A 27459-nucleotide genomic window follows, 5' to 3' on the forward strand; every position below is an offset into this window, starting at 1 on the left:
GATGAAGAAGAGAATACTTGTCTTCGATCCAAACACGCACTAAGTGGAGATCAGATAAACCCAACTTGGAACCAGGGAACATGGTGTTGCTCAAAGACAACCAGACTGTGAGAAACGAGTGTTCATTAGGACTAATCACACGCGTCTTCTCCAGTGAAGACAACCTAGTGAGGAAAGTGGACGTCAAGATTTCCAGAAAGGATGCCACCAAGCTCCTCCTCAGGCCCATTACCAAGACTGCCCTTCTTTGTACCGAGAACTAGAAAATTTATGATGTCTAAGATGCCAGGCAAGGGGTATTATGTCTCTTAGTTTTGTCCTAAAACAGTTATCTCCCTTGGCCGGACATTTTTCTTATAGAGTGTCCCCTGACTAGACACAGGCAGGTTGATCGGTGTTTTGTCCCCTAATTCTAGATGCCATTCTAGCCATATGGCTTGGTTTTTTATCTCCCATTATCTTTCGCCGTTTTAAGCCATCTCCGGTAAGAAACATTATTTATCCCCTTCTTAAAGACACTTTTTATACCTTAATGTTATTTTTTATTTTATTTCCTTTTTACTAGGAACTTTGTTTATTTTCTTTATCCCCGTGTTCAGACCCCTTATTTCTAGCTGTCGTTGATTTCCTTATGCATATGACTCCCCGATTCAGCCCGTTTATAACTTCTCATTCTAGACTTTTTCTCTTTGTATTCTGGAGAATGTTTGTATTCTGAACAATGTTTTTCTTTCAGTTTTTTACCGTATCTACCTTCAATAAACTTGTTCATAGGATTTCCTGTCTTCAGAGTTTTGATTACAAGTATGCGTTTAATGCTAACTGGTCAAGGATCGTATATTTTTCATCAAACGCATCCTGGAAACAGTATACTATAATTGACCCAGACTATAGTAAACACACAAATTGATGACGTGTATATTAATGTGTACAATGATGACGTTTTGCACAAGGGTGTGGAGCTGCCTATATTACTTCTTTTCAGTAAACAAAAAGTCTTAATTAATAAAAAATATATAACATGTATTAATTTTTTTGTTTTATTATCTTTATTTTATACTTTTGTTTAATTTCTCAAATTTTGAATCATATTCAAGTCATTTTTAAGTTCTGAAATTCAAGACATTTCGGAAGATTTTGTACACCATGAAACTACATTTAAGTTTTACGATAGTCACAGTTACCTCCCTCGGTGAATATTGAAGGTCAAGGTTATAATGATTAAGTATAAAAATTAACTTTTTGTGTTTAATTAAATATTTGTCTAGATATATTTTATAATTCTTTTTATATAACTATTGCTGAAATATCATGTTTTATCGGAATATAATAAAATAATTACATACAGCTGATGTTGTAATTTCTTCTGATATATTTACTTTTAGTCAGCGCCATTAGTACTGATATTGAGTTATACTAATAAGAATAACGTCTACGCTCTAAATTTTCATAATGTGGTTTTCTATTTTTTTTTTTTTCTTTTCTAAATCGCATAAAGTTATAGTTTGTTGAAAACTTCCTATTTTCTCTTGATGGGAATCTTTGAATTCCCCGAAATTAAACAAAGAACAGAACATTTTTTTGGATAACTGTTTCTCATATAACAGTTTTCATATCGTTTGTTTGATTAATAAATACTAACTCACACATTATTACTTATGTGTGATATTAATGTTTAAAATAAAATATTATGTAAAACGTTTGTTTAAATTGTTAGATATTTAAAATTTCCATAAAAATTATTGTAAATGTTTCTATCCTTTATATCAGCTATGTTGTTTTCAATATTAACAGATTCTTTGTAGGTATTGTGAGATATTTTATATTTTTGCTCCAAGACAGTGGCAAAAAATAACATAGCAATTACAACAAAGCATGCGTCTAAACTTCAACATAAATTTTATTCGTTCTTCGTTGCAAAAAAGCAAATGCCTAATTTACCTATGAAAAGAGCTGGTAACAACCTTGAAAGGTTATAAGTTTTTTTTATCTTGTTGCGGGCCAGGATATAATAATCCTAACTCGCTACAAAAGAAAATAATGAAACGAATGGAAGGAAGGAAACAAAAACTCAATTGTTGAATAAAATAAACATGTTGTTTATTTTCTGTCGAAAATAAAGAGTTTTAGGTGGAACACGTGTTTATTCAATCATTGACGACTACGCGCGTAGAAAAGAAAGGTATGAAGTAGAGGAACGAGAAGTGGCAGTCCAGCATGTAGAAAGAGAAAGAGAGAGTGTGTTTTGTTATATAGGGGTCTTATTCAGAGAGAGAGTCTTTGAGTCCTATTAGTCTTAGAGAGAGTTTTAGAGAGAGATGTTGAAAGAGTGATTGTTCGTTCCGTGTTCGTGTTATGAAGAATGTCGTTGTTTCTGTTATGACGCGATTCATATATTAAAATGTTCATTACTTAGACGTGTAGAAGAAGAAAGCTCTTAGACGAAGGAGATAGTGTTCAGACATTGTGTAGACATGATATTTTATAACACAGACATATAGACATATAATAACAATTCAATTTACCTTTTTGTAGAATCACAACACAAGACGACATTTTACAAAAACACATGATGGTTTTATTTCTTCATGACCGGCCGTGGTTTTCTCATCAAGAATTCAAAGCTTCACATATTAAGTTTAAAAGTGATTGTCTCGCTTCTAGACGTTCGAATTTCAAACTCTAGACTCTCTCTGAGTTTCTCCGCTTCTCTCTGCTTAACTCTAAAGTTTTTCTAACTATTTCTAGTACTTTCTATTTTTCCGTTACTTTGCGGGTGGTAAAATGAGGTGGTCACGTGATCAACATTAAGCTCTTCTAACGCCCTTTTCATGATCCCATTGACGGTCATTGTCCCCTATTTTCTTTGCTAGTACGTCATGCATCGTCCTATGGAATCTTTCTATTTTTCTACTTACATGAAAAGGGGACAGCCCTTATCATGTAACATCCCTCCCTTCCATATTTCACAAAAAAAAAAGTATGCATTTTTAATTTTAGTACATTTTTTATTTTTACATCTACACAACCACACGGCTAGAAAGATCAGGCTAAAAAAACAAAAAAAATCTCTTTCAGTCAGCCCTCCATGGTCGACTTCACAATTATTTATTTTTTATAAGATCAGAACCTTTCTGATCTTCTTGTCATTTACTTTTTGGGTGTAGGGTCTTTACCTATGATTCACAAGGGAGGGATGATCGACAGTGTTGATATCATAGTGGGAATGGATATTATCCGTCAACTTGGAGGAGTTATTTTCTATGAAAATGGTGATGTGGAGATTAGAGGAGGAGATTGTGCTACAAGCGTACACCTAAACCAAGAGAATAAAAAAAAATTCCAATGTGAGGAGCAGGTGGGCAAGGCTTTCAATATGAAAAGAAGACCTATTAGCTGACTAGATTGGGGTTTGGATAAAATGTTGCCCCCAAAATCATGGCAAAAACTTTGAAAACTGTTCTCAACACAGAGAGAGAGAGAACAGATTTGTCTATAGACGACATTTTGGTTAATTACATGGTAGGGCCAGCTGCAAAACTTGTGTGTCATCTGAGCAAGATTGTCCTAGCAGCAAAACCATTACAGTCATTGAACTAAGGAACAACATTGTGTCTCCAGTTCAATATGGACAGTGCAGGAAAATATTTATGAGAGGAAATCATCTGCCAAAGATACATGATAAAATGAGCAGGCATGAGCAGGCCACTACCCAATATTTGGATGGCTGAGAACCATTTGAAGCTATTTAAAAATGGAGCAAACGGAACTGGTTGGGAATATATGGTGGATAGCGACACAGTAAGTTTGCTACGAGAAGTTGTAGAAGAGGGAGGTGACCTGTTCCCAAATTAGAAAAGGGCATTCTCTGGTGTTATGCAAGTATCATGGCTACTGGTGTATGCGTTTAAATAAATGGTGTGATAGTCGAGGATGCAGCATGGCTAAGAAAGAAATATAATTATAATCACATCAACATCACTGAGTTTGAAGCAACGATAAAGGGTTTGAACCTGGCATTGAAATGGGGTCTGAAAGAAATTGAAATCCAAACTGATTCAGTTATTGATTATAGCTGGATTAATTCTATTATAACTGATGAGAACAAAGGGATCAGCAGAATACAGTATACTATGACGTTTAGGGATTCTGAGAGAAATGATTGATGAATTTCACTTAAAGATATTCGGAAAATATTGGATAGGTGAAATGTCAGGCAATATTATAGAGAAGCCTATCAGCCAAGCAAAAACGATATCTTAGAACTAAATCATAGAACTATAAAAGCCATTGCCAAGAGGGAGGGGGAATATAATCTGCAGAAGCAGTGTTTTGCTTTAATATGACCTCTAAATCTGGACAGCTTGAAGAAAGCACAGGCTGATATTTAAGTATCAATGGCAACACCTTAGAGTTAGAGCACTTACAGAAAAATCTGACGAACCAAAGTCTATACAAATTGGAGAAGAGGTGTGGGTTAAACCGCCTGGAGTCCACTGCACAACAAAATGGACAAAAGATATCGTTACTGGTATACAGTTTCATAATAATATCAAGGTGGACGGTGGACCAAGATATTTTCTGGACATTAGGTTGATTGGTAGAGATTCAGAGAATGAGGGGGATAATGGGCAACAGGAAGCCTAACAAGAAATACAACGAAAATCCCAAAGAAACTGACGTTCGCTAAGATGACTGAATGACTACATACCATGAGTGATTCAAGGGATCGGGAGAGGGCGTATGATTAAATGATTTAATTTGTGAGAGACCTGTTCTTTTGGCAGCCTGTAAGATCTCATGCAGACTTACAGAGTGAATTTTTTTACTTAATCATTATAACCTTGACCTTCAATATTCACCAAGGGTTGGTTGGTTGGTTGGTTGATTGGTTGGTTGGTTGGTTGTTTTTGTTTTACGGCATATCAACCCTTTTCAGGTTATTTAATGCCGAATCCAGTTATTTGGAAGAAATTTTTTTTTAATAGAATATATCTTTTTTCAAGTCAGTTTCTATTTAACCCATAGTTGGGACCCTAACAGGTACCACCACTCTGGGTCAGAGTGGACCTGGGCGCAATGGCAATTAAAGGGTAGCTCCACACTCCCCAAAGCCCACAAACTGGGGCTTCACCATCGGATATAGTTTAAGGTCATATCCAGGACCTTCACCAAGGGAGGTATCTGTGACTATCGTAATACTTTAATGTAGTTTCATGTTTTACAAAATCTTCCGAAATGTCTTGAATTTCCGAACTTAAAAACGATTTGAATATTATTCAAATTTTGAGAAATTAAACAAAAGTATAAAATATAAATAATAAAACAAGAAAATTAATACATGTATATTTTTTATTAATTAAGACTTTTTGTTTACTGAAAAGAAGTAATATAGGCAGCCCCAAGCCGTTGTGTAAAACGTCATCATTGTACACATCAAGAGCAACGTCATCAATTTGTGTGTTTACTATAGTCTGGGTCAAGCTATATGGAAGAACATTAGCGCTACAATGAATAAATAAAATTTACAATAAAAAATGGATAAAACAATATAAGGTTTACCTTTTGTAAAACAAATAGATTTTTATTGATGAACTACACAGACGAGAAATTAATATTAATGTCTTCTGTTGACACTTATGTATCTGAAAATAATATTGCTTACAGGCCTCCATACTTTTTTTTTTTTTAAAAACAGGCTCAAAATTAGATTACGTTGTGCTTCGACCAGACACTTAGGACTCAGACGAAAAAGAAACACGAATATACAAGTCGGAGAACAATAAAAGTGAATAAGCAGATTGCAAAACAATTGCATTCGCGGCTTTTTAAGAAGTCCAAAAAGTTCTTATTTTAATGTCTTCAGTTTGATGGGCCCATTCAAGTTCGGATAGAAGAGAGATGAAATAATAAGTCTTTTCTCCACAAAAGTTTGAAGGAAAGTGAGAGTTTAAAGGGAATCTCTAGTCCCGCTTAATAAATAGGTTGCCATGATTGGTAAATGAGCGGCACCTTTGGCCAATGAGACAGAGCCTTATTTAAAGTGTAAGGAAAGCAAATGAAGAGACGAAAAGGGAGGTAACTCTAGTGTTTTTAATAATTAACAATCTCTATCATTTTAATTAATTAAATCCTAACAAATTTCTTTTAGTCGATTTTGCTTTTGCAATTTTTTATTATCTCAAGAGTCATATATTCTATTATATGAATGCATTCTTTTATTATTAGAAACCTGTTAAAAAAAAATCTTTGTTCAAACTTCATATCACATAATATTTGAATTTAATATCATTTAAAGCTTTTTAGAAATAATTATTTTTTTTAAATTCTGGTTTCTTTTTTTGTAATTCAAATAATTATATTACCGAGAAAAAAATTATCAAGAAAAAGTGTTTATTTTTCATAAGATGAAATGGGGTTGGGGGGGGGGGGCCCACCTAAAGAAATATTTCTTTAATATATTTAATGAAACCTACTTTGTTTATTTAAGTTTATTTCATAATGAATAAATATAAAAAATTTCAGGAAAATATGACGATTATTTGATTTTTACTAGATTTTTGAAACATGGGTATGCCTACAGCTTCAAAAACGTCACTACATGATGTAGCGTCCGACTTTTGCACCATGTGGAGAGGGGAAGACCAAACACTTTTCGAGAGTCGGATGATCTCCTGCTGCAACATATGTTGTTTGCAATCTTGTATTTTTTCGGTTTCAATATCCTGGGGTTGTCCCATTGCGTTGATGTAGTGCTTGGCATTATGCTTTATGGTGTCTGTGTTTTTAAATGGTTGGGAGAGTTGTGGATATTTTCATATTAGTATCTGTAGGTGATTCCTCTTATTGAAATCTTGGTTTGATTGTCTGTTAATGTGTGATTCGTCATGTCCACAGACAGGTTGAATATGGCTAAAATCTGCTCTCAATATTGGTGTTGTTATGCTGCCTATTGTAAAATTCTGCAAAGATTCTGTCACATGCCGAGATTTATATTAAACTAGCGGGGGTACCCGACGTTGCCCGGGTGTTTGGAGGTGTGTGTGTTGTTAAATAAAAAGGAAACCGGGGCGGGGGGTAAAAGTTGGTAGGATCGAACCCGAAGCCCTGAGGCGGAGTTTGAAAATAAAATCGGCCAGCCAGAATGAGTTACTGAAAGATGTTTGAATTTATTTAAGTAAGAACTAAATTGACAGGTGTGCACACGGAAGTTGTAGAGCAATAGCTATTCAGCAAATGAGGTCAATGACCAGGTTTGTTTGTTATAAGCGAAGTAAAAAGAGAAAACAACGTTAAAACTTAAGCGGGGGGGGGGTATCAAAACATCGAAAAAAAACCACAAAAAACTAATGTAAGGCAAACGAACGATGTTAAATGTAAAAATCGAAAAAAGTAAACAGAAAAACGAACACGTGAAAAATGGCTTAAATAAGCCTGTTTCGATATTAAACTTTGTGCAAAAGACCAACGGAAACAACTATAAAAAGAGGAGACAAGCTGTTTCCTTCTTTTTTTGAGCTGAACGGTCGACGGACCACCGGCCCCTTTCGGGGCGAGCACGCCCGCATGCCTCTCGCCACCTGCTACTATGCGTGCGGCAAGAGTCAACAGACAGTACTTACACCTTACATGTTTTCTGTCTCTATGAACTGGATAAACTTTCTCACTCTTTTTTCCCTTTTGCTTTGGTCCATCAACCAGACAAGTTCACGTCCACAGCTAGTTGCTTGAAGACATTTCCACGTTGAGAAGTACCAACATGTGCGCACAGCTTTGTTTAATTGTTTAATTTATTAAGTCTTGTGCTGTTTCTTATTTTATTTTTCTAAAACACACACACACATTAAACTTTATAAATTCATTTGCGCAGGAATTACAGCATTCACCCACACCAAACATCTTGGGTCAAAAATCAAGGCGCTTGAGAAATGGCCGACATTTAGAAACATTATGCGCAGCTTATGGCTGGACAACTTACCCACTATCACTACACAAATCCTTGCACCCATGACGGAGGAGACGAAAATTGAACAGCTTGCTGACATTGTAAACCGGATCCATGAAAGTCTTTGAAGCCGCAGGGTAAACATTATTCCACCGCAACCAGCACAAGCAAGAGATAAGGAATTAAATGAACTCGTTTACTGTAGAAAACTGTCAAAGCAAGTACAAGACTTATTACATGTAGACCGTCGGTACTCCACAATAATTGACCAGCCTATAAAAAACGAAGTTTGAGCAGAGGTCGAAGTGACAATAGTGATAAAACAAACAATTATTGTTTTTATCATAGAAGGTTCGGTATTGAGGCGAGACACTGTATACACCCGTGTTCTTTTAACATGTTGCGGGCCAGGATATAACTGGCTACAAAAGAAAATAATGAAACGAATGGAAAGAAGGAAACTCAATTGCTGGATAAAATAAAACTGTCGTTTAATTTCTGTTGAAAAATGAATGTTTTAGGTGTAACTCGTGTTCATGTCCATGCGTGGAAAGAGGAGTGAGTAATGCAGTGGAACGAGAAATGGCAGTCCAGCACGTAGACAAAGAAAAAGATAGAGTGCTGACATCAGTAAAGCTGTGCGCACATGTTGGTACTTCTCAACGTGGAAATGTCTTCAAGCAACTAGCTGTGGACGTGAACTTGTCTGGTTGATGGACCAAAGCAAAAGGGAAAAAAGAGTGAGAAAGTTTATCCAGTTCATAGAGACAGAAAACATGTAAGGTGTAAGTACTGTCTGTTGACTCTTAAATTTAAGGCAAACATGGCAATATAAAAATTTTCTAGGCTAAATATTTATTATAAGATATTTCTATAAAACATTATAATGCTTCTTTGGGTTCTTCTGCAGAATTTGACCCAAAGCACACCGACTTTTTCCCAAATCAAGCTAAGGGACTTTCTCCTATTTTAAACTAAAGGAATATTGGGCTTAGCTCGCATTTCTCAAACTGTCTTAATTTTTTGTTGTTGAAATACCATTTTTACCTAATTATTCACTTTTGCCATTTTTACCAATGCTATTTTTTACCTGTGTGATTTTTACCATGCCATTTTTACCAGTGCGATTTTTAGCGAGCACCTGATTACTGATGTCCCGCAAAGATGTAACAGGTGGCAGTTACAAGTTATGGATAGAAAACAGTTTTCATATCCTAATAACTGGAGTTGTTTAATAAATACTAACTCGTTATATTCATGCTTAAACGATAAAAAGAGGAAATAAAATGTTATATAAAACGTTTGTTTAAAACGTTAGATATTTTCCATAACAATAAAAATTAATGCTTATCCTCGAGTAGCCTATAGGCTTTGATAAGTAATGAGTCCTTAATAAAGAAATACTTTTTTAGGTACCCCCCCCCAATGCGCGCCACATTTTTATTCCCCCCTGTCTCCTGTATGTAGCACGATATAACTGGAAATTTCATTATGAAATAAACTTACATAAAAAAAGTAGGTTTCATTGATTATATTAGAGGAAATAGGTTTTAGGTGGTGAAGTTTGAACAAAGATTTATTTTTCAATAATAAAAAAATACACTCATATAATAGAATATATGACTTTTGCAATAATAAAACATTGCAAAAAGATAATCGACTCAAAGAAATTTGTTAGGATTTGATTAATTAAAATGATAGAGATTGTTAATCAATTTTTGCGCCTGTTTCCAAAAAAAAAATGTATGGAGGCCTGTAAGCAACATTATCTTCAGATACATAAGTGTCAAAAGAAGAAATTAAAATTAATTTCTCGTCTGTGTAGTTCATCAATAAAAATCTATTTGTTTTACAAAATATAAACCTTATATTGTTTTTATCCATGTTTTTATTGTAAATTTTATTTATTCATTGTAGCGCTAATGCTCTTCCATATAAATTGAACTATATTATGTCTCTTAGTTTTATCCCTTAAACAGTAATCTCCCTTGGTCGGACATTTTTATCATAGAGTGTCCCCTGACTCGACACAGGCAGGTTGACCGGTGTTTTGTCCCCTAATTCTAGCTGCCTCTCTAACCACATGGTTCGTTTTTTTTTTTTATCTCCCATTATCCTTCACCGTTTTAAGCCATCTCCGGTAAGAAACATTATTTATCCCCTTCTTAAAGACACTTTTTAATACCTTAATGTTATTTTTTATATTATCTCATTTTAACTACGAACTTTGTTTATTTTCTTTATCCACGTGTTTGGACCCCCTTATTTCTAGCTGTCGTTTATTTCCTTATGCATACGACTCCCTGATTTAACCATTTTATAACTTCTCGTTCTGGACTTTTTCTCTTTGTATTTTGAACAATGGTTTTCTGTTTTTCTTTCAGTTTTTTACCGTATCCACCTTCAATAAACCTGTTTATAGGATCCCTGTCTTCAGAGTTTTGATTGCTAGTACGCGTTTAATGCTAAGTGTTCAAGGATCGTATGTATTTAATTAAATGCATCCTGGAGACAGTATAGTAAAAGACAGAGGCTTCCCAACTGTGGTCGTGTTCTTAGAAGATTACAGTTATCCCACACGGAGATAAAACTTATTCATCTTGTAAACGGACACCCATCCAACAATAGTGGTGCCCACACCATTCGTTTTGTTCTTTCAGTTTTCCTTTAGAATTTGCCTTATTACGGCCGACCTTTTCCTTCTCTCTTTCAACGATGGCAGACAACACGTCAAATTACACAAGGTCTCAGGCTTCTATCGCTCAAGCAAAGGCTGAGGCGGCCACAGCATGTTTAGCCTTCATCGACAAAGAAATCAAAATAAGGATGGGGTTGGAAAAGATGCAGCTTGAAAAGAAAACAGCTGCCACTGTGGCCGAGGTGGAGGTTCTCAGGGAAGCTGCAGACGAGTTACATGAGCAGTCTAGCTGCCACCATTTGAACCTATACCGTACACCTGTTGACCCTTACATAAGAGTAAAGCAGCGTACGGAGGAGATTATCAGACCCCATCCACTTTGAGAATACAAATATAACCAGGATAAACATGGTGACCAATCACCTCCTTTTCAGAGTGAGAAGTTCAGAGGGACCCACGCGATCACCCACTGTTAACAGCCTTCACCTACCAACCTCACATGTGGAAGTCACCAAACCATTCGACAACTGGAACTTCACTGATAACAGGGATGCTTAGCAGTCCCAATATATGTCAAATATTGTGAGGTACCTTACCCGGCATGAATTGATTACTATTGGACTGCCACTCTTCAATGACAGACCTGAGGACTACCAAACTTGTGAAAAACCTCAGTCTCACATGTCGTGAGGAAATAGACCTCCTCGTAAAGTGGCTCAGTAAAGAGTCAGGAGAACACGCAAGAAGATTAAGATCAGCTCACCTGAATCATCCAGATAAGGAACTTAGGAGAATATGGGACTGACTCGAAGAATGCTACGGTGCACCCGAGATGATAGAGGATGTGCTCTTTAAACATGTGGATGATTTTCCAGGGCTGTCTAACAGTGATTCTGTGAGACTAAGAGAATTTGGAAATCTAGCTACTGAACTCCTGTCAGCTGAGAAGACCTTCGTGGACTTTCTTTTCTAGACACTGCACAAGGACTTTGTCCCTTCATTGCTATCCTAGCTTCAAGATAGATGGTTATCTGTCGGCTCCATGTACAAAGAGCGCCACCAGTATTCCCTCCATTCAAAGTGTTCATGAACTTTGTCACAAAGTAAGCTAGGATAAAAAATGACCCAAGTTTCAGGATTAAACCACCGGTGGATAGGGTCCCCCCACAAGAACGCAAACACAGAGTAATATCTGTGAACAAAACAGAAGTTTCCCCCACAGTTTCCAACTTTGAGAGTCGACAAAACAAGAACAAGCACATACCCATGTAATATTGCTTACTGTAATACTGCACATGGTCTTCCACCGATTGTCAACATGCCGTGCCTTTCAAGAGAAACCCTTGAAAGAACGTGAGACTTTAATAAGAGAAAATGGCATCTGCTTCAAATGTTGCTCATCTACAGCACATACATCCAGGTTCTGCAGAGCTAACGTTAAATGCAAGGAGTGTGACAGTGAAGACCATAACACTGCTCTTCATCCATGAATCGTCGATGTGAGACCTACTACAAAGCACGGCGAGGAGGAGAGCTCACCAGCAGCAGTCGGATTGGTTTCACAATGCACACAGGTTTGCAGTAACAACCTGTCGGAAAGGTCGTGTTCTAAGATTTGCCTGGTGAATGTTTACCCAACCGACGAACCAGACAAGGCGGTAAAGATGTACGCCATCATGGACGAACAAAGCAACCAGTCCTTGGCATGCTCAGAATTCTTTGACACCTTCAAGAGTGACAGACCAAGTTTCCCTTACTCCCTGAAAACCTGTGTCGGAGCAATACAGATCACAATGGAATCCCTAGATAGAAAAACCAGTATCTCACTCCCCAGCCTGGTCGAGTGTGATGAAATACCTAATGATAGGTCCAGCATCCCAACCACTGAGGCAGTATTCCACCATCCACACCTTAAAAGGATAGCTCACCTCATCCCTACCATGGAGCCTAGAACTCCTATCATGCTCCTTCTCGGACAAGACATCTTAAGAATTCACAAGGTGTGTCTACAAATAAACGGCCCCCATGATGCTCCATATGCCCAAAAATTAGACCTGGGATGGGTCATAGTGGGCAAGAGACGCCCTACCCTTTTTGAACCATGCCCAAACAACATTGAGGTTAGAGAAGAGTGCAGCACTAGTGATAGACCATACCCTACTGAAATAGAAGGTTACCCATTTCGACAAACAAAGTATGATGAAAAGGTAGAACCTTCTATTGAGGACGTCGCCTTCCTCAACATCATGGAAAGGGGGGATGAAAAAGACAAAAACAACATTTGGATTGCTCCACTACCTTTCCGATCTCCCTGATGTTTTCTCCCCCATAATAGGAAACTAGCAGAAAGACGATTTTCTTCATTGAAGCGCAGCCTCGACAAGAAGCCAGAGACTCAGAGACACTTCTTTTCATTTATGGAAAAGCTGTTTGAGAATGGTCATTCTGAGGACACCCTCCTCACTCAGAAAGTGGGCATATCCTTCACACACAAACACAATTATGGACCCAAACATATCGTCAAAAGTCAATGGAAATTCATCCAACATCTGGCAGAAACTTTCTGGAGCAGATGAAGAAGAGAATACTTGTCTTCGATCCAAACACGCACTAAGTGGAGATCAGATAAACCCCACTTGGAACCAGGGAACGTGGTGTTGATCAAAGACAACCAGACTCGGTTTTTTTTATCTCCCATTATCCTTGACCGTTTTAAGCCATCTCCGGTAAGAAACATTATTTATCCCCTTCTTAAAGACACTTTTTAATACCTTAATGTTATTTTTTTATATTATTACATTTTAACTACGAACTTTGTTTATTTTCTTTATCCACGTGTTCAGCCCCCTTATTTTCTTGTTTCTTTCAGTTTTTTACCGTATCTACCTTCAATAAACCTGTTTATAGCATTTCCTGTCTTAAGAGTTTTAATTGCTAGTACGCGTTTAATGCTAACTGTGCAAGGATCGTATGATTCTAATCAAACGCACCCTGGAAACAGTATACAGTAACGCAAACGCATCCTGGAAACAGTAAACAGACGAATTGATGACGTTGATATTAATGTGTACAATGATGACGTTTTACACAAAGGATTGCAGCTGCCTAAAACAGTCTTAATTAATAAAAAAAATATATAACATATGATAATTTTCTTGTCTTATTATTTTTATTTTATACTTTTGTTTAATTTCTCAAAATTTGAATCATGTTCAAATCATTTTTAAGTTCTGAAATTCAAGACATTTCGGAAGATTTTGTAAACCATGAAACTACATTCAAATTTTACGATAGTAACAGTTACCTCCCTTGGTGAATATTTAAGGTCAAGGTTATAATGATTAAGTTTAAAAATTAACTTTTTTGTTTAATTAAATATTTGTCTAGATATATTTTATAATTCTTTTTATATAACTATTACTGAAATATCATCTTTTATCAGAATATAATAAAATAGTTACATACAGCTGATGTTGTAATTTCTTCTGATATATTTACTTTTAGTCAGCGCCATTAGTACTGATATTGAGTTATACTAATAAGAATAACGTCTACGCTCTAACATTTCATAATGTGGTTTCTTTTTTTTTTTTTTTTCTTTCTCTCTTTCTTTAAATCGCATAAAGTTATAGTTTGCTGAAAACTTTCTATTTTCTCTTGATGGGAATCTTCGAATTCCCCGAAATTAAACAAAGAACAGAACATTTTCCATTTTTTGGGATAACTCTTTCTCATATAACAGTTTTCATATCGTTTGTTTGATTAATAAATACTAACTCACACATTATTACTTATGTGTTTATGTGTGATATTAATGTTTAAAATAAAATATTACGTAAAACGTTTGTTTAAATTGTTAGATATTTAAAATTTTCATAAAAATTATTGTAAATGTTTTTTGTTTTTTTTTACATAGGCATCACCACATTATCAAGGCCAAGAGGCCACTCAAGGATAAGGGTTAAAGAGTGTACAGTAGAAATTGGACATTATAGTAATCATTAGTAATGAAAATTTGGTAAAGTTGATAACTTATATGGAACGGCTCATCAAGAACTTATTTACGTTAGACTTGAACACAACCATATTGTAGTCAGCCTGAAAGCAGGAAAACGGAAGACAATTCCACAGGCGTGCAGTTCTAAGAAAGAAGCTCTGTTCATAGAATCTACGTTTAGGTTTAGGCACAGATAAAGAGTGGGGGGAATTATTGATAGTGTTTACAGCTAGACGAGTGTTTCTTGTGAAAGTTTGGCGAGGGGGGACTATAGATTGAAGCTCATTCGAACACTTTCCATGAAAATAACGATACATCAGAGACAAACTCGCAACATCTCTTCTGTGAGATAAAGGTTGCAAGGAAGAGAAAAGGACATCTCCTACGAGGCTACGAAGTCTATTTTGAACTCTATCAAGCCAGGCCAAGTCCTTTCTAGCAGCTCCTGCCCAGATGTGGCAACAGTATTCCATCCTTGGACGTACCTGGCTCTTATATAGATAGAGAATAGCATCAGCAGTGAGATATCTACCGGATCGATAGAAAGATCTCACCATTTTTCCAGCGGCCTTGGCAACAGATTTGATGTACGTGTTCCATTTAAGATCAGGAGTAATGGTCAAGCCAAGAAGTTTGTCAAAACTTGAGGCCTCCTGAAGACGAGAGCCATTCATTTCAATTGATGCCAGATGTGGATCAAAATGTTGATGATGTAAAGAGAGAAGCTTGGTTTTAGATGCATTAAAACTAACCAGCCACTCCTTACCCCATTGTACTACGTGCTCAAGATCAGAGGAGAGAGAATTGGAGAGAACTTGGTCGTTTACTGTCTTAGATGTGCTACCATAAATGGTAGTGTCGTTAGCATAGATGTTTACAAATGATGTAAGGATGTGATTTGGAAGATCATTAATGTAGATCAGGAAAAGAGTTGGGCCCAGGATGGACCCCTGAGGGACACCGGCATTAATACTGTGAGCTTCTGATTTTTGCCCCTCAACTTCTACTCTTATGAACCTATCAGAAAGAAATGATTTAATAATTGAGAAGACATTTCCAGCAATACGATAGCTAGAGATCTTATGATGTACACCTTTATGCCATACCCTATCAAAGGCTTTAGATATGTCAAGAGCAATTGCCCTAGAAAGGTTGCCTCCGTCGAGAGATTTGCTAATCCTATGAGATATAACTGTAAGCACATCTGCTGTAGATCTAGCAGAACGGAAACCATATTGAGTGTCACTAAGAAGGTTATTTTTGTTGAGATGGTTGATTACTTCTGTATTTAACACAGATTCCAGCAACTTACTCATGACGCACAGGAAACTTATTGGCCTGTACTGAGAGGGGGATGAGCGATCACCTGAATTCTTAAATACAGGGCATACTGATGAAATTTTCCAGGGAGATGGGAAACTATTCTCCTTAAGACAATGTTTAAACAGTTTTGTAAGTATGGGCGCTAGTTCAGGTTGAAGTTTTTTGAGTATTATAATTGGAATACCGTCAGGGCCAGTTGTTTGACTCGAATCAAGGTTTTTGATTAGCTTGGCAACATCACGTACAGATATACGTATATCACATAGCGTGTTTTCTGATACAGGAGGAAATATTGGGGGTTGGCAGCCTTGATCGCAAAGGGTAGAATTAGCTGCAAAGTTCTTGACAAAGAGTTTGCCTTTGTCTGATGCTGACGAGATTACCTCAGGTCCATTGATAATAGTTGGGATGGAGCACACGCTTCTGTTCAGGATTCTGTTTGCTATTTGCCAAAACTGGTGGGAACCAAGCCGCTGCTCAGCTACTTTGAACTTAACAGATTGAGCATACAACTCTCTTGCATTCTTTATTACTTTCTTACAATGGTTGCTGGCAGTCCTGAAAGCGGCTTTAGTTTTTATACATCTATTACGTTGGAAACAGTGGAAAAAGTGATTTCTGTGCGCAATAGCAGCACATTCTGGAGAGAACCATGGCTGGCTGTTAGGTTTTTGCTGAAACTTTTTCGAGGGTATGAAACGGTCAATACCTACAATTAACCATTCCGTCAGGTCTAATACTATAGAGGACACATCTTTTTTAAACATGGACTGCAGAGGTAGATCAGATATAAATGTACGGAAGCTATCCCAGTCAACCTTAGTGTATCGATATACTGTACGATGGAGAGGTACGTCTGGGGACTTATTACATTTCATTTTTATCTTAATTGATACAACAGAGTGGTCGGAAGAGCCAAGAGGCGACTGAACAGAAACTGAACATAGTTCAGGGCAAGTTGTGAGAAAAAGGTCTAGTAGGCTCGCATACTGGCCATCATTGTCGGGCACACGGGTGGGTTCCTGAACAATCTGAGTGAGGTCATAGGCAATGGAGAAATCATGACAGAACCTCCCCTCATCATCGGTCTTGTTTGAGTGGGTCAACCATTCGACATTGTGAACATTGAAGTCTCCACATACGTGAATGTTAGCTGAAGGATAAGTAGAAAGGACTTGGTCAATTTTCTCAGATATGCTTTGAAAGATAGTAACTCCGCTGTTATGGGGGCGATAGAGAGTAAATATAAATGCCGTAGTGTGAGCTAAAGCAACCTGGAAGCACATATAGGGTAAGTTAGGATCTTCCCGGGAGATGTCCGTACCACATGGAAAGTTATCCCTAATATAGGCACATATTCCATGCCCATGGCGATCTTGGGGGTCAGATTTAGAAGTTGTTAGAGTATCCTTTAATTGCGAACTCTTCTAGGGAAATAGCCTGTCCAATGCCAGTTTCACTTAAAAATAAAAGGTCTGGTTTAGTCTCCTGTAATTGGGTTTCAACCTCTGGAAGGTTAGAACTTAGACCCCTGATGTTGGAGAAGGAGACATTGTAGTAGGGGTCTACGTTGAAAGTTGGAGAACCGGGTTTAATCGTGTATTTTTTCTTGAAACTTGTCATGATGAATTTTTGGAATTTGTAGACTAGGTCGTCAGATTTACTTAGAGCAGGACAGAGAGGGGAAACTAAGAGAGAAAAAGAAACGAAGAATTTTTTTTTTTTATTTGTAGCTAATGATAAGGTAAAGCCGTAACAATTACCCACTAGTATGGCATCAAGAGGCCCCACCAGAAGCTACTGCATGGTCCAGAATCCATTCACCAAATGGCAATACAGCAGCTCCAGTACTTTGCACCTGCTGATAGGACAGCCTCCTTGGTGGTTAATCCAAGGTTCGGGTCCCTGACTATCAGGCGGATAACGTCAGCCCAGACAAAACGTTTACCTCCAGCACCCTTACTAGTGACATGGCTACAAGGATAGACATAGAAACAGAAAATTTCCGCCATCTCTGCCAACTGTTCACGCAAAATACTGCCAACCTAGAAAACAGCTTTTTCTTCTCCCTTTGTCAGAAAAATCACTCATTAAAAAATGAGGACTGAGGGACAAATAAGAAGAAGCGAGAGTAATAGGAGCTGCCGATAACGCATCCACAATGCATTTTCTACTCTCCATTTAAAAAAAAAAAAAATTATTAAGTATTGTACTTAATAAATGTCATACGGACGTGTTTAAGGGAAAGTATGGTGATAGATTCCCCTCTCACGAACTAAGAATGAGTACAAATTCGTAATCTATTTTTGCAATCAACTTGGTAGATAAATAAACATTTATGGACGAGAAAAAAAGCTAGCATTTAATAAAACAGAAATACATAAATTAAATACTGAAATAAAATGGAGTTATTAATACTTGAATGTAAAAATAAAAAGTATGATTAAAATTGAAATCACTTATCTCAACAAAAACACGGCTGTCTCCAAAATGTAAACTGAAATGAGGAAATTTAAGTTAACAGCGTTCAAAAAGATTTTTTTTTTTTAAATTAACCGTTAAAAGAAAAGCGTGATTTTATTCTGAACTTTAGCTAGTCACGTTATAAGGAATTTACGATAAAAAAGAAAAGCGTATGGGGGGGGAGGAGGTTCTTCCGAAAGTTACATAAATTAAATACTGAAATAAAATGGAGTTATTAATATTTGAATCTAAAAATAAAAAGTATGATTAAAATTGAAATCACTTATCTCAACAAAAACACGGCCGTCTAAATCTGCTTTTGTTTTTCTTTACAGAAATGATTTGCTGAAATTTTATTATTTCCCTTGGTGTAACATAAAATATTATCCTGTAAATTTTTTTTTGTATCTATAGAGAGAAAGACTATTTTCAAGATCGGATTTTTTCGATAATTGTTGGATGAATTTCTGTACAAAACATATTTAAGAACACTGTCTGATATGTAAATTACCTTTGTGTAAATTTGGCAAAAGATAGGGTCAGCTGTTTCGGAACCTATGAAGAACTCTCTTTCTCTCTCTCTCTCTCTCTCTCTCTCTCTCTCTCTCTCTCTCTCTCTCACTCTCTCTCTCTCTCTCACACACACACACACACACACACACACACACACACACACACACACACACACACACAAAGTGACTTTTATTTAATAGTTGATTTACATGTTGCAAATCAAGGTTTTAATTGGAAAAAATTTAAAAAAAACATGATTGAATATGATAAAAATCCTTGTTATGGATGTGGTGAACCAGTGCACTATGCAAGATACTGCCCACAGGGAAACGAAAATGGGGTAACTTATGCATTAACAGTTACCCTCTTATGTAATAAATGATATGAGAGTGAGAGCCCTCATCGATATTGGCTGTACTGCCACATTAATTCGATCAAGTCTTTCAAGTGAGTGTAGGGGTACAAGTACTATATGAGCAGAGGATGGGCAGAAGGTTGCATGCAGAGGTACTTAGCACTGTAACATTGGAAATACATGGATGACAGTTGAGTACCAAAGCAATTCTGCTAGAAAAAATGATTGACAGTGTTGATATCATAGTGGGAATTGATATTATCCGTCAACTTGCAGGAGTTATTTTCAATGAGATTAGAGGAGGAGATTGTGCTATACGCGTACACCTAAACCAAGAGAATAAAAAAAATTCCAATGTGAGGAGCAGGTGGGCAAGGCTTTCAATATGAAGGGAAGACCTATTGGCTGACTAGATTGGGGTTTGGATAAAATGTTGCCCCAAAAATCATGGCAAAAACCCTCTTATGTCAGCAATGGTGCAAAATGGATCACTACCAACATCAGGAGTATTAGTAAATGATATGAGAGTGAGAGCCCTCATCGATATTGGCTGTACTGCCACATTAATTCGATCAAATCTTTCAATTGAGTATAGGGGTACAAGTACTATATGAGCAGAGGATGGGCAGAAGGTTGCATGCAGAGGACTTAGCACTGTAACATTGGAAATACATGGATGACAGTTGAGTACCAAAGCAATTCTGCTGGAAAAAATGATCGACAGTGTTGATATCATAGTGGGAATGGATATTATCCGTCAACTTGCAGGAGTTATTTTCAATGAAAATGGTGACATGGAGATTAGAGGAGGAGATTGTACTATAAGCGTACACCTAAACCAAGAGAATAAAAAAAATTCCAATGTGAGGAGCGAAATTTGATGGAATGAGGTTGAATTGAAGTAGATTTCAGACCCCCCCCCCGCTTATAATTCTTTATTATACAGTAACGGAAACGCATCCTGGAAACAGTAAACAGACGAATTGATGACGTTGATATTAATGTGTACAATGATGACGTTTTACACAAAGGAATGCAGCAGCCTAAAAAAGTCTTAATTAATAAAATAAAATAAATAACATATATTAATTTTCTTGTTTTATTATTTTTATTTTATACTTTTGTTTAATTTCTCAAAATTTGAATCATATTCAAATCATTTTTAAGTTCTGAAATTCAAGATATTTCGGAAGATTTTGTAAACCATGAAACTACATTCAAATTTTACGATAGTAACAGTTATCTCCCTTGGTGAATATTTAAGGTCAAGGTTATAATGATTAAGTTTAAAAATTAACTTTTTTGTTTAATTAAATATTTGTCTAGATATATTTTATAATTCTTTTTATATAACTATTACTGAAATATCATCTTTTATCAGAATATAATAAAATAGTTACATACAGCTGATGTAATTTCTTCTGATATATTTACTTTTAGTCAGCGCCATTAGTACTGATATTGAGTTATACTAATAAGAATAACGTCTACGCTCTAACTTTTCATAGTGTGGTTTTCTTTTTTTGTTTTTTTTTGTTTTTTCTTTAAATCGCATAAAGTTATAGTTTGCTGAAAACTTTCTATTTTCTCTTGATGGGAATCTTCGAATTCCCCGAAATTAAACAAAGAACAGAACATTTTCCATTTTTTGGGATAACTGTTTCTTATATAACAGTTTTCATATCGTTTGTTTGATTAATAAATACTAACTCACACATTATTACTTATGTGTTTATGTGTGATATTAATGTTTAAAATAAAATATTATGTAAAACGTTTGTTTAAATTGTTAGATATTTAAAATTTCATAAAAATTATTGTAAATGTTTCTATCCTTTATATCAGCTATGTTGTTTTCAATATTAACAGATTCTTTGTAGGTATTGTGAGATATTTTATGTCATCTATTTTTGCTCCAAGACAGTGGCAAAAAAATAGCATAGCAATTACTACAAAGCATGTCTCTAAAATTCAACATAAGTTTTATTCGTTCTTCATTGCAAAAAACAAATGCCTAATTTCCTTCTGAAAAGAGCTGGTAACAACCTCGAAAGGTTATAATTTTTTTATCATCAGGAACTGGTATTTGGGCACAGCACTGTTCGAAGATCGGATTAACTACAACCGTTGAAGGAGTTGGTGTAATGCTTTCTGATAAAAAGATTCAATTCTCGACTTGAATCGGTATTACAGAAGTTCATAATTAATGTTCCCTGATCGTATAGTACACTTAAACATGATATTTTAATTTATGCAGATTGCATACCTATTATTATAGAATCAATCCTCTATTGATTATTATATATTACTACGAATAATTTACCCGGTGTAGTCGAATTAAAATAAAATGGTGAGGTACACCCGGGCTTGAACAGGGTATCATTTGATCTGTAGTCGAATTCTTTACCACTCAGCTAAATCTCTAGATGACAAGAAATCTGTTTGTTTTTTTTAAAGAAATGATTTGCTGAAATTTTATTATTTTCTTTGGTGTAACATAAAATATTCCCTAGTAAAAATTCTTTTGTTTTTATCGATAGAAAGAAAGACTATTTTCAAGATCGAATTATTTCAATACTTGTTGGATGATTTTCTGTAGAAAATATCTAAGAACACTGCCAGATGTATAAATTACCTTGGTATGAAATTGGCAAGAGATAGAGTAAGCTGTTTCGGAACCTATGAGGAACTCTCTCTCTCTCTCTCTCTCTCTCTCTCTCTCTCTTTCAAGTGAGTGTAGGGGTACAAGTACTATATGAGCAGAGGATGGGCAGAAGGTTGCATGCAGAGGACTTAGCACTGTAACATTGGAAATACATGGATGACAGTTGAGTACCAAAGCAATTCTGCTGGAAAAAATGATCGACAGTGTTGATATCATTGTGGGAATGGATATTATCCGTCAACTTGGAGGAGTTATTTTCAATGAAAATGGTGACATGGAGATTAGAGGAGGAGATTGTGCTACAAGCGTACACCTAAACCAAGAGAATAAAAAAAATTCCAATGTGAAGAGCTGGTGGGCAAGGCTTTCAGTGCGAAATTTGATGGAATGAGGTTGAATTGAAGTAGATTTCAGAACTCCCCTCGCTCATAATTCTTTATTATAGAAAGCCGACTGAAGAACAGATGGATAACTTCAATAATCACGTTACACATTGGTTTGCAGAAAGAATCCTAGTACTTTGGGATCAAGATGTAAAGATGGGAATCCTTCCCATAATAGCAGTTATACAACCAACAACGAACAAACTCAGACCAGTTCTTGATTATCGAAAACTAAACAAGTATATTGCATGTCATTCTGGTGGAGACGCAATTGATATCTGCAGAGAAATTATGAGGAAGTGGAGACAGTTATCAAAGGTAACAAAGATTGTTGATTTAAAATCTGCATATTTACAATTTTATGTTGCAAGACACTTATGGAAGTTCCAATTTGTCCAGTATGAAGGAAAGACCTATTGTCTGACTAGATTGGGGTTTTGATTAAATGTTGCCCCAAAAATCATTGCAAAAACTTTGAAAACTTCCCAATAAAGAAGACCTCATCAGGGAGAATACATATTTGTATATAGACGACATTTTTGTTAATGACACGGTAGTGCCTGCTGCAAAACTTGTGTGTCATCTGGGCAAGTTTGGCCTAGCAGCAAAACCATTACAGTCATTGAACGGAGGAACAGCATTGGGTCTCAAGTTCAATACAGATAGTGCAGGAAAATATTTATGAGAGGAAATGATCTGCCAGAGATACATGACAAAATTAGCAGGCATGAGCAGGCCACTATCCAATATTTGGATGGCTGAGAACCATTTGCAGCTATTTAAACAAAGCAGACGGAACTGGTTGGGAAGATATGGTGGCTAGCAACACGGTAAGTGTGTTACGAGAAGTTGTAGAAGAGGGAGTTAGCCTGTTCCCAAATTAGAAAAAGGCATTCTCTGGTGTTATGCAAGTATCATGGCTACTGGTGTATGTTTTGAAATAAATGGTGTGATAGGGATCAGCAGAATTAATTATACTATGACGTTTAGGGATTCTGAGAGAAATGATTGATGAATTTGGCTTAAAGATATTCGGAAAATATAGGATAGGTGAAATGTCAGGCAATATTATAGAGCAGCCTATCAGCAAGCAAAAACGGTATCTTAGAACTAAATCATAGAATTATAAAACCATTGCCAAGAAGGAGGGGGAATATAACCTGCAGAAATCTGGGCAGCTTGAGGAAAGCACAGGTTGATATTTGAGGAAAGCACAGGGTGATATTTAAGTATCAATGGCAACACCCTAGAGTTAGAGCGTTTACAGAAAAATCTGACGAACCAAAGTCTATACAAATTGGAGAGGTGGTGTCGGTTAAACCACCTGGGGCCCACTGCACAACACAATGGAAAAAAGATATGGTTACTAGTATACATTTTCATAATGATATCAAAGTGGACGGTGGACCAAGATATTTTATGGACATCAGGTTGATTGGTAGAGATTCAGGGAATGAGGGGGATAATCGACAACAGGAAGCCTAACAAGAAATACAACGAAAATCCCAAAGAGAGTGACGTTCGCTGAGATAACTTGATGACTACATACCATTAGTGATTCAAGGGATCGGGAGGGGGCGTGTGATTAAATGATTTCGTTTGTGACAAACCTGTTCTTTTGGCAGCCTGTAAGATCTCATGCAGACTGAAAGAATTAATTTTTCTATTTAATCATTATAACCTTGACCTTTAATATTCACCAAGGGAGGTAACTGTGACCATAGTAAAACTTTAATATCGTTTCATGGTTTACAAAATCTTCTGAAATGTCTTGAATTTCAGAAGTTAAAAATGATTTGAATATGATTCAAATTTGGAGAAATTAAACAAAAGCATAAAATAAAATATAAATAATAAAACAAGGCAATTAATACATGTTATATACTTTTTTATTAATTAAGACTTTTTGTATTTTACTGAAAAGAAGTAATATAGGCAGCTCCCAACCGTTGCGTAAAACATCACCAGTGTACACATTAATAGCAACGTCATCAATTCGTGTGTTTACTATAGTCTGGGTTAATTTATATGGAAGAGTATTAGCGCTACAATGAATAAATAGAATTTACAATAAAAAAAATGGATAAAAACAATATAAGGTTTACCTTTTGTAAAACAAATAGATTTTTATTAACGAACTACACAGACGAGAAATTAATTTTAATGTCTTCTGTTGACACTTATGTAGCTGAAGATAATATTGCTTACAGGCTGCCATACTTTTTTTGGAAAAGTCGCAAAATTGATTAACAATCTCTATCATTTTAATTAATCAAATCCTAACAAATTTCTTTTAGTCGATTTTGCTTTTGAAATGTTTATTATTGCAAAAGTCATATATTCTATTATATGAATGTATTTTTTTATTATTGGAAACCTGTTATAAAAGAAATCTTTGTTCAAACTTCATATCGTGTAATATTTAGATTTAATATCATTTAAAGCTTTTTAGAGATAATTATTTATTTAGTTTCTTTTTGTTGTGGTTGTTGTTGTTGTTGTTGTTGTTGCAACTATATTACTGTGGAAAAAAATTATCAAGAAAAAGTGATCATTTTTTAAAAAAAATAATAATATTGATTTTATGTCCAATTTAAATTACAATTTTAAGGTAAGTGAAATAAATAACGGAATATATATATATATATATATATATATATATATATATATATATATATATATATATATATATATATATTTCCAAGAAAATTGTATATATATATATATATATATATATATATATATATATATATATATATATATATATATATATATACAATTTTCTTCATTCTCTGAATCTCCCCCAATCAACCTAATATCCAGAAAATATCTTGGTCGACCGTCCACCTCTTCTGAAAAATCGGGTTCTTCTTTTATATCCAACCGGAAGCATCTCATTGGCATATTGAATTAGCATATAAAAAGATGGCTATTTATTTTTTCTTTCTTTTTACTATCATATTTCTTTTCTTTTTTTTTCTTTTTTTTCTCTCTTCACTCCTGTCTACACAAGATCTTGTAGGCTGTCGAAAGAAGAAATTAAATCATTTAATCACAGAAAATCTATTGTAAGTTATAAATAAATGTGTCATAATATTTAGTTTCATCTTCATTAGAATAGAACTGAATGTGATCATAGCAAAATGTAAATTGCATAGTGTTTGGTTTTACCAATTACTCTTTTTTAAAAAGAAATATGGAAGTCTATCCAGACAAAGCATGAAGCTACTTACTATAAGTGTTGTGTATTGAGACTCTACACCAGTAAGTAGAAATCATGTTAAATAGTATGAATTTTGTTGAGGATCACATAGCACAAGCAGAAATAGACACTATCCACCTTGATATTATTATGGAACTGTGTACCAGTAACCATACCTTTTGTCCGTTTTGTAGTGCAGTGGGCCCCAGGCGGTTTAAACCACACCTCCTCTCCAATTCGTATAGACTTTGGCTTGTCAGATTTTTCTGTAAACGCTTTAACTCTAGGGTGTTGCCATTAATACTTATATATCACCCTATGCAATACTGTTTCCTCAAGCTGCCCAGATTTAGAGGTCATATTAAACCAAAACACTGCTTCTGTAGGTTATATTCCTCTCCCCCTCTTGGCAATGGCTTTCATTCTTCTATGATTTCCTTCTCCAATACTGTTTTTGTTTGGCCGATAGGCTGCTCTAGAATATTGCCTGGCATTTCACCTATTCAATATTTTCCGAAATATCTCTAAATGGAATGCTACACTATTGTCCATTAGCACCTTTTTGATTGGCCCATGCTAAAAAAAATGATGATGTCCGCTGTTTCTGCTTGAATCTCTCTCAAAATAGCAAATCTCCCTGGACCACAATCTACCATGGACAGGTATACTCCTCCTTTATAGTGGATGACGTCAATAGACAACTACGTCCAATCAGCAGCCATTTGAACCTCTCCTGGTTCATAAATGTTTGGTGGTAGGTCGATCGTTTGACATTGATCACGGTTTCTGACTACTTTTTTTCACACTATCTCTTGTCACTTCTGGGTAGACCTTCCGCACTAAATAAAGCATTCTTTCTACTCCTGCATTAGTGTAATTCATGCAATTTCTTCATTTTATCTTGAGTGACACAGCATGTTACTGCAATTGGCTCTTCTGGTTTAAACCAGCTTTTTTTCGCCCTAGTCAGTGTGTCGGTCTTATTTTTACTAGAGGGCACAAATATTACACTTAACTTGAAGTCAAATTCATCAATCATTTCTCTCAGAATCCCTAAACGTCATAGTATAATTAATTCTGCAGATCCCTTTGTTCTCATCAGTTATCATAGAATTAATCCAGCTATAATTAATAACTGAATCAGTTTGGATTTCAATTTCTTTCAGACCCCATTTCAATGCCAGGTTCAAACCCTTTATCGTTGCTTCCAACTCAGTGATGTTGATGTGATTATAATTATTTTTCTTTCTTAGCCATGCTGCATCCTCGACTATCACACCATTTATTTAAACACATACACCAGTAGCCATGATACTTGCATAACACCAGAGAATGCCTTTTTCTAATTTGGGAACAGGCCACCTCCCTCTTCTACAACTTCTCGTAACAAACTTACCGTATCGCTATCCACCATAACTTTCCAACCAGTTTCGTCTGCTCTATTTTTAAATAGCTTCAAATGGTTCTCAGCCATCCAAATATTGGGTAGTGAACTGCTCATTTCATCATGTATCTTTGGCAGATGATTTCCTCTCATAAATATTTTCCTGCACTGTCCGTATTGAACTTGAGACCCAATGCTGTTCCTCAGTTCAATGATTGTAACGGTTTTGCTGCTAGGCCAAACTTGCCCAGATGACACACAAGTTTTGCAGCTGGCACTACCGTGTCATTAACAAAAATGTCGTCTATATACAAATCTGTATTTTCACTGATGAGGTCATCTTTATTGAGAACAGTTTTCAAAATTTTTGCCATGATTTTTCGGGCAACATTTAACCCAAACTCCAATCTAGTCAAACAATAGGTCTTTTCTTCATACTGGACAAATTGGAACTTCCATAAGTGTCTTGCAACATGAAATTGTAAATATGCAGATTTTAAATCAACAATCTTTGTTACCTTTGATAACTGTCTCCACTTCCTCATAATTTCTCTGCAAATATCAATTTCGTCTCCACCAGAATGACATGCA

The sequence above is a fragment of the Euprymna scolopes genome, chromosome 32 (assembly GCF_053919585.1).
Source record: "Euprymna scolopes isolate OS-2025 chromosome 32, ASM5391958v1, whole genome shotgun sequence".
Lineage (NCBI taxonomy): Eukaryota > Metazoa > Mollusca > Cephalopoda > Sepiida > Sepiolidae > Euprymna > Euprymna scolopes.